General features: G+C 49.8%; 1 pseudogene across 1 annotated transcript in view; it reads right to left on the reverse strand.

Moving 5' to 3' along the window:
• Positions 1-10730: 10730 nt before the first annotated feature.
• Positions 10731-14610, reverse strand: part of LOC308259400 (splicing factor 3B subunit 4-like) — a 51151-nt pseudogene continuing 47271 nt past the window's right edge. The window contains exons 7-8 of the transcript in view: positions 14283-14311; positions 10731-12047 (exon numbers count right to left, since the gene is read on the reverse strand). The product of the transcript in view is annotated as a splicing factor 3B subunit 4-like (transcript). The remainder of the gene's footprint in view (positions 12048-14282; positions 14312-14610) is intronic.

A 14610-nucleotide genomic window follows, 5' to 3' on the forward strand; every position in this document is an offset into this window, starting at 1 on the left:
AGGGGGATTCTACCTCTGAACTGTACCCCCACCCCTTTTTATTTTGAAAAAAGGTCTTGCTAAGTTGCTGGGGCTGGCCTCAAACCTTTGATCTTCCTGTTTAAGCCTCGTATGTAATGGGATTACAGACCTGTGTCACTTTGCTCAGCTAATTATAATTTATGTTTTTAAGACTGGGTAGTACTCTTAGGTAGACGATGAAATATACAACAATTTAAAGCTGACTCTAGATGCTCACAGGCCACCAACACTGAGGTATACAGATCCCTCCTGAATGGCTTTCAGAGAGATGGGCAGAGGCAACAGGGTATTTCATGTTGTCTCTTCAAAAAGACATATTGAGGCTTAGTTTGTCTCTCTAATAATTGCAACCAACCACCTAACCACAAAAAAGGGACGGCAATTTAGGGTGTTTATTTGCTATCACAGTACCCAGGAGACTTGGCCATGAACAGTCTATTCCCTACATTATCCTTAAGTTAGGAATGTCTACCACGATGCCTGCTCCATTATATATCTGCAAACTGTGAGCTCCCTATATCTAGGGCTTGAGCTTCCTACATCTAGGGACAGAAAGGGGTTGAGACTCCTCTCAAGCCACATGCTGCCTGTAGGTATGAAACTTGAGTCATAGTTGCTTCAAGGGACACAGAAGGAGGTTGGTTTTGAAGGAAGAAAGTGCCATAAACTCAGAGAGAAAAGCTTTCTTCAGTGAACTAATAATTGCGGAATTTCCAGGTCTTGCAGACATTGGCGGCCACGGTGCTCCTTCCACATCTCATTAGATGCAGAAAAGATGGTGATGATGTTGAAGAATGGGAGAAATCTTATTTTCCACAATATTCTAGTTGAAGGCAAGGGAGACCTTTTTGGTGATAGCATTGTTCAAAAAGAATTTTAGCATAAAGAACAAAGTGATGTCATTTGCAGGGGAATGGATGGAACTGGAGGATATTATGCTAAGTGAGAATTAGTCAGTCACAAAAACTGAAGTCAGATGTTCTTCCCAATATGTGGAAGCTAGGGAAAAAATGGGACATAGGAAGGACTCTAGATAAAGAAGTAGATGAGTAAAGAAGGTGACCTAAATGAGGAGGATGTGAGGGGGAAAGGGGGGAGCACCCTAATGGCTCATGATGTACACTCACAAACACATCAAAGTCAATCACTAAGCTGAACTGGAGAAGGACAGAGGGGGAGGGAATGGGGTGGGAACTGGAGAAGTGTGATGTGTGCATGTATTCCTCTACCATCCTGTACCTCATAATGCTGTATGATTGCAATGCACCAATAAATAAAAAAAATTTAGTGTTTCTCCCTTTACAATGACCTCAGTTTCCAATTTCTAGAGGTGAGAGACCTGCAGCTTCAGATGAAATTTGTACCAGCAGGCCCAGAGAGTCTATGATTCTAAGACAGAGTACATGCCACGTTGTCCCTCTTGGGCCCAAATAACATCTGGCACCCTCAGTTTATGGGAACATCCCATCTTCACAGCAGGACCACCTGTCAGCCTAATATCCATCTGGGTACCACAGAGTATCACACTCTCCTATGCGTATGGTCATATTCAAAGACAATAATGTGGGCCCATGGATAGCCTAGGCCAGAGTTTAGAGCTTCAGGTCCTATATACCCAAACCCCATCTTCCAAAGAGAGGAAAACTGAGTTTGGGAGATGGGAAGAACTTTAGCCCAGGTCACTTACTCGTGAAAATTTAGGACCAGAACCCAGCCATTTACACACACACACACACACACACACACACACACACACACACACATTTGTGCTCATTCACAATGGCAAAATTGTGGATACAAAAAATACTCACTGGTTGGTGAGTATTTCCTAGTTAATCAGTTATATTTTTGGCATGTTTTGATTATACCCACATGTCCCAGGTCCAGTTTAATGCAGATGAATGCTTTACATGACATGCAACCTTCTGGAGTTTTCTCCATTCCCACTTGTAGATTCATTCAAACACTTATTTAGGTGCCTGAAGAATTGATACTCCTATAAATAATTTCCCTCTCCTCACTGCCCTCTCTGCCTTTTTGGGAATCTGCCATTTTATTGGAGATGATGATGCTTTTCTTACAAATATGGACCTTTGTGCTAGCAATGAGTTTCTTTAAAATGTCTGGGAAGAAAATGGCTGAGGGCGCAGGAGTTAAACAAAGGTAATGTGAAATGGATCCAGGAGGATGTGCCTCTGTGCTGGGAGAAGGATGTAGGAAGATCCTGAATGTTAACATTTTAGTTGGTTTATAGTCATTTCAGGTATGCATTTTTATTTAGCCCGAGTCAACAGCAGTGTTTATAAAATCAGGACCTACTGAATAAAATATGCAGATTCTACTCCAATTTTCATAATTGAATGACAACACAGATATTCAAGTTCTCTGAGCTTTCTCATTGCAATCCCACTACAGCCTTACTACGCCATAAGATCTCGATTTATTGGTTCCTGTAAGTCTAGCCTGTGAAGCCTCATACATAAATGGTAACTTCCGACATTCATTTATCCAAAAACTAGATTAGTGAGCTACTGTGTAGGGTCAGGTTATTTTGCTAGGCATCAAGAAAACAAGGAGAATAGAACTCAGGCTCCAGTGAACACCATGCAATTTCTATTTCCCTAGGCTTCAAAGGGTCCTATGCCCCTACCCTTTCTTCACTACTCTTCTTCTTTGCCTGTCTCTTACTACCACACTTGTGGTTCCTTGAGAACATCCAGCCATCTCAAACGCAGGGCCTTTGTACTTGCCATCACTTCTTAGAAAACTATTCCTTTGGGTCTCCTCACTTCATTTACATATCACTCCTCAAAGGCAATTCTCTTCCTCCACCCTTGTTCCCAGTCATCCCTCATCCTGCTTTATTCTTTTACAGAGCACTGCTCACCACCTGAAAGCTTCTATCTGTGCTCAGGTTTTATTTTCCGTCTCTCCTGAAAGCAGAAAGTTCATGGCTTTCAGCAATACATCCCCAGAGCCTACAACCCGACACATCATGGAGCTTTTATTAATTGGAGAATGGATGGATGGATGACTGAATTGGCTCTTGACAACACGGGGGGTTTGGTGAGCCAGCTTGGCAGGAGGAATCATCATGGTTCTCTGTGAGATCAGTACGCCTCTCCCTTCCTAAGCCTCTCTGTCCTGCTGGGCTCTTTCTGGAATGGCAACTATTCAACCTCAAAGCCTAATTATTCCTGACTCCTCCCCCTCTCTGTAATGCCCATATCCAATCAGCTGCCAGTTTTGGTGACACTGAGGCCTCTTACATCAACTCCTCTTTCTGTACATTCTCACAACACCTCCAGCCCAGACTCTCATCATCTCTCACCTAGACCTCTGCCATCATTTCCTACCTGGGCTCCCTGCCAGCAGGCTTTCCCCCTCCAGCCTGACCATGTGGGGGCAGCCAGAGCGAGTTTCCTAATGCCAGGCTTGATCACGTCTCTTCCCTACTCAGAACTAGGGCTGACTCCTTAGCTTGGTATTCAGTGCCCAACAGCTGTCCGTACCCTCCTCCGTACGCCTATCTCCCCACCACTCCCCTTTTACCTGTTTTGGCTCCAGTTGGAATACCCTCTGCAGTATCTGCACACATCCTAGAAGTCCTCGTACTCATCTGCTCAAGTCGCTATCCCTTCCTTCCTCCTGTCTTCTTCTTCTTCTTCTTCTTCTTCTTTTTTTTTTTTTTTTGGTGGTACTGGGGATGGAACCCAGGGCCCTCTACCTCTGGGCTACACTCCCAGACCTATTTTATATTTTATTTGGAGACAGGTTCTCTTAAGCCAGCTGAGGCTGGCTTTGAACCTGCACGATCCTCCTGTCTCAGCCTCCCAAGTACAGGGATTACAAGCGTGCGCCACCACGCCCGGCTCCTCCTGTCTTCTAACATACAAGTCTTTCAGACCTACCTCAGGTACCACTTAGCTTCTTTGAGAAGCCATCCTGATCTTCCAGAAGAATAAAATCTGCTCTCTTCTCAATGAATAATCTCTCTCCCCTTTAGGACAATTCTCTAGATAGCACAGGTATAATTATGATGCAGAAGAGTTTAGACTCTGGAGTTGGGTTATCTAAAATGGAGGATCTGGTTCTCTGGCTCTGAGACTTTTAAGGTATGAATCCTTAGATAAGTTAAAAGCTGAGTCTTGACTTACCCACCTGTAAAATGGAGTTGGTAATACAACTGATATAATGAGCACATTATAAAGAGTAATTGTGACAGATTGTTAAAAAAAAAGCTTTGACACTATATAAAGACTAATTAATAAATTACATAAAGGTGCAAAATAACTAACAAAAGTCCTGCTCCTCCCCGGGAGGTCTCATGGATGTCTCATACTCTCTGAGCACTAAATCCAGTGCTAGACCAGTGGGGGAGGGGTGGTTTGAGGGAGAAGAACTCTGAGGATCTAAAATCCCATGTCCTTGGATGATGTGAAAAACGTTAGAAGTGGAGGGAATATCCACAACACTGGGGCCCTAGTGCTATTAATAGCTGTCAATGCCTGAGCTTTCTTTTATGCCCCAGACACTGCGCTTAGCACCCTATTCACGTTATCTCTTTAAATCAGAAATTATTCCTTCACAGTGTAAAAGGAGAGGAATCCAGGCCCATAGCAGTTACATAAATAAGTGCTCTTCTTCTCCTGCCTCTCCCTAATAAATAGTTCAGATGGGAAAGATATCCTGAAAATATCCAATCCCATAATCCTGCTTTTCCAACGGAGAGGCTGAGAGGCAGATAGGTCGCGAGCATTTACTGAGACTGTACAGCAGGGAGGAGGGGCCTGGGCCTGGATCCCAGGTCTCTCCCGGTTCAGAGTGAAAGCCCCTGTATGGCAGACACCTGGGCCACTGTTCATCACGATGTCTGTGTAATCGGCCCCTCCTGGGGGACAATGACATCTAGATGGACTATGATGTTAGGGGCAATGGCTGGAGTTAGGCCACTTGGACACCCTGGCTTGGCTTGCCCCGGTCAAGAACGGAAACTCTTGAGACGGACAGAGCTTGGGGCCCTGGAAACTGAACACTGTCCTGCTTGTCCACTATTCCCTCCTTAGCCTCCTCAAAGGTGACTGCTCCAACCCTTCAACCTCCAGCTATGGCTGTACTCCCCTGACCCACATCTGAGGGCACCCTCTCTGCACCAGGCACTGGGATCATCTCTGGGGACACCCAGCTGCCCTTGAGGGAGCCTTGTGCAGAAACACCACCCCGGGGCTGGTGTGGCTGTAACTCAAGCTTCCCAGCAGCTCTGTCAGCAATACCAAGAGGTTGCACTTAGCATCAAGGAGAAAGAGATGGGCTGGCACGGAGGATTGGGGGCCTGCACAAAGGATTGAGGAAAGGGGGCTAGCTGGATCAGAAGACCTGGGCCTTTAGGAGTGGAGAGTGACTTGGAGGGCACGCAGCTGGGTCTTTCTAAGTGGGGGAAGATGCCACAATGCCACATCACTTGGTCCAACTGGGACTCTCAGGCTTAGTGACTCCTGGAGGGGCAGAGACTGACATCTGGTCCAGGGCTGCTTCATATTCCCAAACCTGGAATCCTTGCAAAACACAGCCAGCTCTCCGAGGCCAAATGAAGCAAATTTAAGGCCATTTCTCCCCCACAAAAAGTAAGGATGGTAGCAAATGAATGGTAACTGCCGCTGAAGTGGAGGCAGAGCTGGAATGACAACGATTCATGGTAATCTCAGGTTAATATGGGGGTTCTGGGGCTTCCATGGGGGCAAAATGTAGTTTTGTGTTTGTGTGTGTGCGTGCGTGCGTGCGCGTGTGTGTGTGTGTGTGTGTTGGGGTGGGGGAATGAGTATAAAAGCCAAGGACCTCAGATTCTAATGCAGGTTTAGCCACTCTCTAGTGACCTTGGTCAAGCCACCCCACCGGGCCTCAGTTTCCCCATCTGTAAATTGAAGGAGTTAAACTGTTCCCAAGGTTTCTCTGGTCCTATTCCTCTAAGCTACGTGATTTTTGGTAAGGGAAGCCCCCCCCCCCCATCCCAAGGCTCTAACCTGAGCCGTCTCTGGGTTTTGCAGGAGCCTGGGCCTCATCCAGGAGAAAGCAATATGCTGGTGGGGGGGGAGGGGACACACTGGGCTTTTATTTTGGGAGTGGGTGGGCTGTGGGTGCCTAAAGCTGAAGGTTCGGGGAAGGCAAAGCGATGTGAAGGCTGGGAGCTATGGTTTGGAGGCCAGCAGGCTAGCGGCGATTTCCTCCCTCCCTCCCTACCAGGGGGTTCAGACTCCGGAGAGGTGATGCAGCCTGGAGCAGCGCACCATCTTCTGCGGGGCGCTGAGCCTCCGACCTGGACCGCGGTGCAGACCCCTCCCAGGAACCGCGCAGGAGCTCAGTGGGGAGTGGCCGCCCCCCTCCCTGAGGTGGGGCCCCCTCCCCCAGTCCGGGGGCGCCCGGAGCCCCATGGGGGGCGTGGCGGGGGCGGGCGCCGGCTCCTCTCTCCGGAGGGCTGGAGGAGGTCTCCATCTCGCCGCCGCCCCAGGAGGGACCCCGCGCCCTCCGCCTCCCGGCTGCGCACACAAAGGCACCCGGTGGGCGCCGCACTTACCGGCCAGAGCGGGCTCCGGGCGCCTGCGGGCGAGCGGGCAGGCTGGCGGGAGATGTGCCCGCGCGAGTGTGCGCGTGTCTGCGTGTGCCCTGTGTGTGTCTGCGCGAGTGTGTGTGTGTGACGGGGGCCGCGCCGAGCTCCGTGCGTCTGCGTGTGCGGGGGCGTCCGTCCGTGGGTCCGTCCGCCTGGCGCCCAGCCCCGCGCTCCGTGCGCGCTCCCTCGCCCGACAGCCCCACCGAATGCGCTTGGGCTGCGGAGTCGCGGACGCAGCCGCCTGGCCGGCGCGGCACCCCCGTTCCCGCTGCGCCCCGCCCCAGGGAATTGCGCAGGGCTCGCGGGGCTGGGGGGGGGGCGGGGCTGGGGAGCTCCGGCGGCGCCGGGGGCCCGGATCGCGGACCCTTAGCTAGCCAGCCCAGCTCCGGCGCCCCCATCCCCAGCAACGCAGCGCGGAGTCCCCGCAGGCGCCGCCCCCACACCAAGGTTGCCTGGACAGGGAGGGCGGGGGAGTGGGAGCCCCGCATCCATTTCATTCATGATTTTCTCTTCCTGGGAGCCCCGGGTCCGGGCTGCAAGGCATAGGCGACCGCCAGAGGGACCCCAGCTGGGCGGTGCGCACTGAAGCTGGAGAGGGGCAGACAGGCAGGCAGATGGGGGTAGAGGCTAGTGAGATAAAGGGGTCAGAGCTGGGGGGGGTGCACGAAGGGGGTGCTACCCCCCCACCCCCCGCTGACACCTGCGCACGTGGAACCGCCGCACACCCGGGGGAGCGTGGCGCAGGGTGATCACGACCGTACCCAGAGGAGCCGGTTTTCCCAGGTCTCTGTCTTCAGTCCCGATGAGGAGCGAGAGCGAGCGGGCGCCTTCTTCACCCAGGTTATCGCACCTGACACGAGTGCGCACCTTGTTCTGGTTTCCTTGTGGTCAGCAGGGGCCCGGACGTGCAAGGAGCTGCCCGCGACGCCCCCCCTCCCCAACCCCCTAGCCCCACACTTCGCAGGCTGGGCCCCTACTGGCTGGACGTTCCTGAGATTCCATCGGATGGGGGCTTTTGAGGCTCTGGGCAGCACATAAGGGGATTTTTAGCTCCATTTTTACCCGGGGGAACCAAGAAGAGCCAACCACGGGGCTACCACCCTGGTTCCAGCCACCGTCCTCTTTAGCCTGGATCTCTGCAGTAGCCTCTTTCCTACTCTCCCAGCTTCCATCCTTGGCCCCCTTCAGTTGATGTTCTACCCAGCAGCCAGAGCCATCCTTTTAAAAACCTAAGCCAAACACCATCATTCCTTCCCTGGAAGTCCTGCGAGGGCACTTCACTTTATCCAAATGGGAGCTGAAGTCCCACGATGACCCTTGAACTCCAAGCTCACGTTCTTCCCCACCGGTCTTCCCCTACACACATTGGCCTTTTTAATCCATCACCAACATGACAGCCACCCTATGTCCTCAGGACCTTTGCACTATTACTCCCTTTGGAAGCTCTTTTCCCCCAGGTTATCACGTGACTCACTCCTTTATCTGTTTACTGTGTCACTTCAAAGAGGCCCTCTGCAGCTCTTCTGTTTAAAATGCCCTTATTTTCCATATGGTAGTTATGATCTTTATTTTGTGTTCTCTGCCCCTGAGGCTCGCCAACCTTTCACTGCCAGCCCCCACCTCCTTCCTTTTCCATGGAGTCCTCCAGCCTCACCAACTGCTCTGTGCTCCCGGCTCTAGGCTTTGGTTCATAGGGCACTTTAGCCTGGAAAGTTGCCCCTCTCCTTCTGCCCTGTTCACTTTTCAAAGGCCAGTTCAAATACCACCTTCTTCAGGGAGCCTCCCTGGTGATTCCAGACATCCAGCTCTCATTACTTTTTGTCTGGTGTGATGGAGTTTCCTTGTCCCCTTCCCCCCAGGTACACAATGGACTCCTGGTAAGCAGGATTGAGTGTCTTCTCTTTGTTCCAGTACAGAAAGGCCGATCACAACCTGTTTGTGGGTCAAGGATATTGACCTAAAGACCTTAGACTGGCCTTTGATTAGTTCTCCCTTCCCCTGACTTTGGAGGGACTTAGAACCCTTCTAGGTCTCCTTGGTACCCACGAGGAGTTTCCTTAGAGTCCAGTGGTAGTGGGGAAGAAAAGATCAGGCGTAGATAGCCAGGCCACAGTGCCTGGCTGCACAGAGGTGCGGTTCGGCTGATGCTCAAGGACCCGTCCTCTCTCCCTGACAGTACCAACACCATCATTGAGCGTAAGGCTGATTCCCCCAGACTCTGGCGTCAGTGTAACTATAGCAGCTGCCATAAATGAGCACTCTAGTCTGTGCCAGGCACCGTTTTGTATGTTTGCAGTGTATTGCTCTATTTAATCTTTGTGCAAATTTGGGAGGTAGGCATTTTGATATGCCCATAATCTGAAGAGGAAGCAGGAAGAATAAGTGACTTGGTTAAAGTCACTCAACGGGGTATATTTTTCAAATTTAGATCTAGCCAATTCCATGTCGGAATTCCATGGCATGGTGATGCACGCCTGTAATCCTAGTACTTGGGAAGCTGAGACAGGAGGATCATAGATTCGAGGATAGCCTTAGCAAATAGTGTGACTCTTAGCAACTAGTGAGACTCTGTTTCAAAACAAAAGATAAAAAAGCCTGGGGGTGAAGTTCAGGAGGTAGAATGCCCCTGGGTTCAATCCTCAGTATCCCCTCTCCCCTCAAAAAGGATCTAGTCAATTCCACAGCCCAGCTCACCAAGCAAAGGTGAGTTAATAGCCATGGCCCTGGGGGCTTGGAAGGGCTTGGGGAGCCCTCAGCAGGTCTTGCTGTACCCAGCTCAGGAGTCACAGTCACCTTACTCCAGGTGGGCTGGGACCTTGCAGGTTTCTATGGTTGCATACCTGTGGTGGATGTTACTTGTTGTCCTTCCTAAAGGCAACCTTGAAGACCAAGGGCTGCCTCCTTGACATTCCTAGTTGTATTCTCTGGGTTCAAAGCCCAGCCCCAGCTATCAGTGTGGATAATGGGGCCCATCTCAAAGGCCCAGAGGAGGAAGGAACTGTGACAACTTTCTCAGAAAGTAGTAGGCACATGAAGACCATCTTTCTCCTTAGCTTTTTGTGGTGAGTTTCTGTCAAGTAGGGACACACCTTAACTAGTCTCTCCCCCATTTCTGCCCTGTCCACCCTCATACTTAACAGACTCAGATTCCCATAGTCCACTAAGTGTGACCCCCGAGGGAGGTGCAGTTAAGAATGGAAAGTCCAACATTTTACTCAGACATTGGGGCTTTGAAAATGAGTGGTTACTTCTCTGCATGTTCTCATTTCATCTGCACAAGAACCTGAGGAGTGGCTGGGTGTGAAGGCACACCCTATAACATCAGCACTGGCTGGGACAGGAGGATCTCAGGTTAGAGGTCAACCTAGTGAGACCTTGTTTTAAAATAAAAAATAACAAGGACTTGGAGTGTAGCTCAGAGGTAAGATGCCCCTGGGTTCAGTCCCCAGTACCAGGGGAAAGAAAAGAAAATAAAGAACTTGAGGAGGTATTGGAATTACCAACAAGGAAGCTGAGGCCCAAGGACTCAGGAATGTTGGACTTTCCATTCTTAACTGCACCTCCCTTGGGGGTCACACCTATGACTACAGAGCTCACTCAGTAATGACAGCAGTAAGATGTCTAAATTTCACTGAGCCAGCATCCTCTCCCTCCCCCACTGCCATGGAAAGTGGTCCTATCATCTCTCCTCTCTGATGGGGAAGAAGGAGAATTCTATGAGGCCCATGGCAAGGAAGTAGTTAGTTGTGAGGTTGGGGGGATTCAGGAGGCTTCTTGAGTCATTTTGTGTGACTCATTTACCCTCTCTTGTTGGAGGAAGGAAGAAGGTCTTGGAAAGAGGAGGAGGGAGAGTGAAAGATGGTGTGAGAAAGCAGAGAACTTTTTTTTTAAAAAAAAACAAGGAGTACAGTTTTATTTTCTCTGTGCATTTGCAAAACACTTAGGACCAATATAAAAAAAGAGAAAAATCTCCGATGGAAAAAAGCTAAAGGGGGCGGGGGCTGAGAGGGACCGGTGCCCTAACCCCAAGGAGCTGCAGCAACTCTGATTGGTCCGAGGAATCGAAAAGATACCGGGAAGATGTAACAGGAAGAAGAACGAGAATTTACTCAGGGAGAGGGCCCCGAAGTGGGTCTCAAGGAGGAACTGGCGGCCAGGGCGTGGGTCTCGGCGGGGGGAGCGGACCCTGCTGGTAGCCGTAGGGTGGGGGCCGCGGCGGGCCTGTGTAGCCATGAGGCGGCATGAGTGGCGGGAGGCCGCGCATGCCATGGGGCGGCATGGGGCCTGGGTGACCCATGGGAGATCCGGAGGGAGGTCCCCAGGGGGGAATCCCATTGGAGGAGGCCCGGGGTGTGGCATCCCAGGCTGCGGCCTGGGGGGCGGCGGCCTGGGGGGCGGCGGCAGCCTGGAGGCCGGGCGTGGGGGTGCCCTAGGCCATGAGGGCCGTGGCGGGCCAGCTGCATCTGGGACATCCCTGAATGGGGCAACCGGCCTGGTGGGAATGGGTGAGGATGGGAATGCCCATGACCAGGATGCCCAGCCCCTGGGGTTCCTGCTGATGGAGGGCCGTGTCCTCCAGCACCGGGAGGCATAGGTGGTGGGGGCATGGCCGGCGGGATCCCGGGTGGGAGGGCTCCAGGAGGTGGCACCGGAGGTGGGAAGGAGCCAGGAGGTGGCATTCCTGGCGGAGGAAGCCCAGATCCCAAGGACGACACCACAGGATTGGGAGCAGAAGGTGGAGGAGGTGCATCTGCAAACAGCTGGTGAGGGCGGTCAGCCTGGGGGAGTGTGTTCTGAGCTGCCAGGAGGCGTTCTGCTGCTGAGCCGTGGTGCTCGCCCCTAGAGTCCTTCGTAAAGGCATAAGACAGTGATGGGGCGGTTACAGAGGTACTGCCCGTTCATGGCCTCAATCGCTGCGCCCGAAGCATCGTAGGAAGCAAAATTAATAAAGGCATAACCTTTGGAGTTGCTTGTGTCAGGGTCCCACATAATCTTGGGGGTTTGAAAGATGACCCCGAAGGCACTGAAAGTATCATAGAGCAGCCTCTCATCAATCTCGGGTTCCGGGTTCCCAGTGAAGATGTTGGCCCCCACATCCAGGTTTTTGTTGTGAGTCGAGGCCTTGTTGACTCGAATTGGCTTCCCGTAGAGCTTGATCATGTTCAAGATCTTAATGGCATAGTCGGCATCCTCCTCACTCAGGAATTCAACAAAGCCATAGCCTTGGTGCTGGCCAGCGACTCTGTCCTCTGGCATGTGTGTGTTGATCACCGGCCCTGCCTGGAGAAAGAGCTCCCACAGCAGCGGCTCACTAACCTTCTCATCGAGGCCCCCCACGTACACAGTGGCATCCTGGTTCTGGTGGCCATGGTGAACAGAATCCCGCCGAGCAGAGAACTTCTTGCTGGTGGTTTTTGATGGGCTGTTAGGGATGGGAGCCAGTATTTCTTACTGTCGGCCTTACTTGCAGTTCTCTCTATTGGTAATGAAATGTTTTGCTTCAGTGAAAATGTTCTCCTGTCCAGATTTTTATTTATTTACTTACTTATTTATAACCCACCCCAATCCACAAAGGATTTGAGGTGGTTTACTACAGAAGCAGAAGCCATAAACAATGTTAAAATATCAATAAGAATAAGGAATTGAGACCAAGGAAAATGTAAATAAATGTTGAGAGACAAGAGCAAGGCTCAATAATTACAGCTGGTTTTTATCGAGCTCTTCCTGTGTGCAAAGGAATCCGCACACATTATTTCGCCTCATCTGGAAAAGAGCCCTGTGAGGTAGGTACTATTATTATCTTCATCTGGAAGCATAGGGGACCAAAGTTCAGAGGAATGAAGCATGATGTGCAAGGTAGGAAGCAAGTGGCAGGGTCAGTATGGAATCTAGTGTGATATCAGGAAGCACACCGTTAGCCACTGTGCTGACCTGCCTTTCCATGGGACCAAGGGCTACAAACTTACAAACCTGAGTCTTCTAGGGTCCAGAGATGAGCCTCAAATTCAGTTCCAATTAGCTTGGAAGAAAAAAAAAAAGAAAGGGAAGCAGTTACATAGAACTAATGTGCTTACCTCCTTCACATTTTTGCTTAAATGTCACTTTCTCAGTGAGGCCCCCTCTCTGACCACTCTGCTCAGTACTGGAGCCTGCTGCTTCCTGCTCCCATGCTTATAATCCCAGTATTTGGGAGGCTGAGACAGGAGGATTACAGACATGAGGCCAGCCTCAGCAATACAGACTTTTAGCAACGTAGCAAGATCCTGTTTCTTAACAGGGGGTTGTAGTTTGGAGGTAGAATGCACCTAGGTTCAATCCTTGGTACCACAATAAATAGAATAAAATAAAATGTTCTACTTTCTAATATATTGCATAATTTATTTATAAAGCATATTGTAATATTGGGTATTTCATATAGTGTGTATTCCCATGTATTCTATAATATTTAATAAATTTATTTATGAATTATAAACAAGATAATTCACTTATTTTATATATTCACTGTGTAAATATCTGTCTTCCCCCACTGGACTACAAGGTCCACATGTGCAGGAATCATTATCTCTTTGTATCATTGACATAGCCTTGGTGTCCAGAATGATGCCTGGTCTATGGTAGGTAATCCATTTTCTTTCTTTTCTAAATTTTTTTTATTGGTGCATTGTAGTCATACATCTTAATGGGATAAAAGACTTGTGTAGACATACATGCATACATCACCCCGTTAGCCCTTACCCAATCCTCACCTCATTCCCTCCCCATCCCTCCTTCCCATGCTTGGCTTAGTGATTGGGTTTGATATGTTTAAGTACATCATTTGCTTTAGAGAGTTTCCCTCTTCCCCCCTACCATTCCATCAGTTAGGTCGCCTTATTTGCTCCTCTATGGGATCTCCTTCTTCATCTAGAGTTCCTCCTGTTACCCATTTCTCCTTAGCTTTCACATATTAGGGAAAGCATCCAATTTCTTCTTTTTAGGTAATCAATTTTGGGGGTGTGTGTGTGAGGATGGAACCCAGAGGCATTTGAGCTCTTAGCTATACCCCCTGCCCAATTTTTTATTCTTAATTTGGAAACAGGGTCTCACTGAGTTGTGGAGGGCCTCACTAAGTAGCTGAGGCTGTCTGTGAACTACCATCCTCCGGTCTCAGCCTCCCGAATGCTGGGATCACAAGCGTGCGCCACCACGCCCGGCTAGGTAATCAATTTTTGTTGCATGCTAGAATGACTATTTCAGAGGGGAAGATACAGATAAATGTATCTGACATGCTAAAGTAGGTCACTTTTTTTTTGCTAGCTCAATCTTTCTTTCCCTTCCCTCCCTCTTTATTTTTTTCTTTTCCCCTACACACTTCAATAAGACTCTTAGGTAGCTTTAAGAGAGTTTTCTGACCCTTAGGGTTCATGTGACCAGTGTCATTGTTGATACAGATGGGTAGATGGGACTTATAAACCTCATTTTGGTGGAATCTCTCAATGAAAGTGAGCTACTATCCTCACACTTAAATCAGCAAAGGTTATCTTTTTTTTTTTTTTTTACCTAGGAATAGTGCAAAGGATTTGGAATTTAGGATGGAGGTGGAAAGATAAAGTGCAGACCTTCTCCGTGAAACAGTTGATCTAAAGGGAAAGGAAATCCTGTGTTCCTAGGAGCTCACCTCCAGAGTTGTACTTCCTGGCTGCAAGCCTGAAAAGTGAAGTCCAAGCGAGGGCAAGGTTTCTCAGGGGAGGACCTTAGCTTGGCCCCATTGTTGGGGTGTATGCAGGTCGTGGCCATTGTTTGGGGCTCCTGCAAACTACATTCATTGAACAAATACTTTACTGAAGGCCTACTCTGAACTCACTACTGCTGAAGAATACAGGTGCACATTAGAGAGCAGACAGTGGAGAGCTGTCACTTTCAGGAGGGTGTTCAAAGTCAGCGTCTCAGAGGAGGTCCTGGAACACAGATTGGAGTTGCAAGAAGGAACCAGCCTCTTGGAGCAG

Source organism: Muscardinus avellanarius (genome assembly GCF_963383645.1).
Source record: "Muscardinus avellanarius genome assembly, chromosome: 1".
Lineage (NCBI taxonomy): Eukaryota > Metazoa > Chordata > Mammalia > Rodentia > Gliridae > Muscardinus > Muscardinus avellanarius.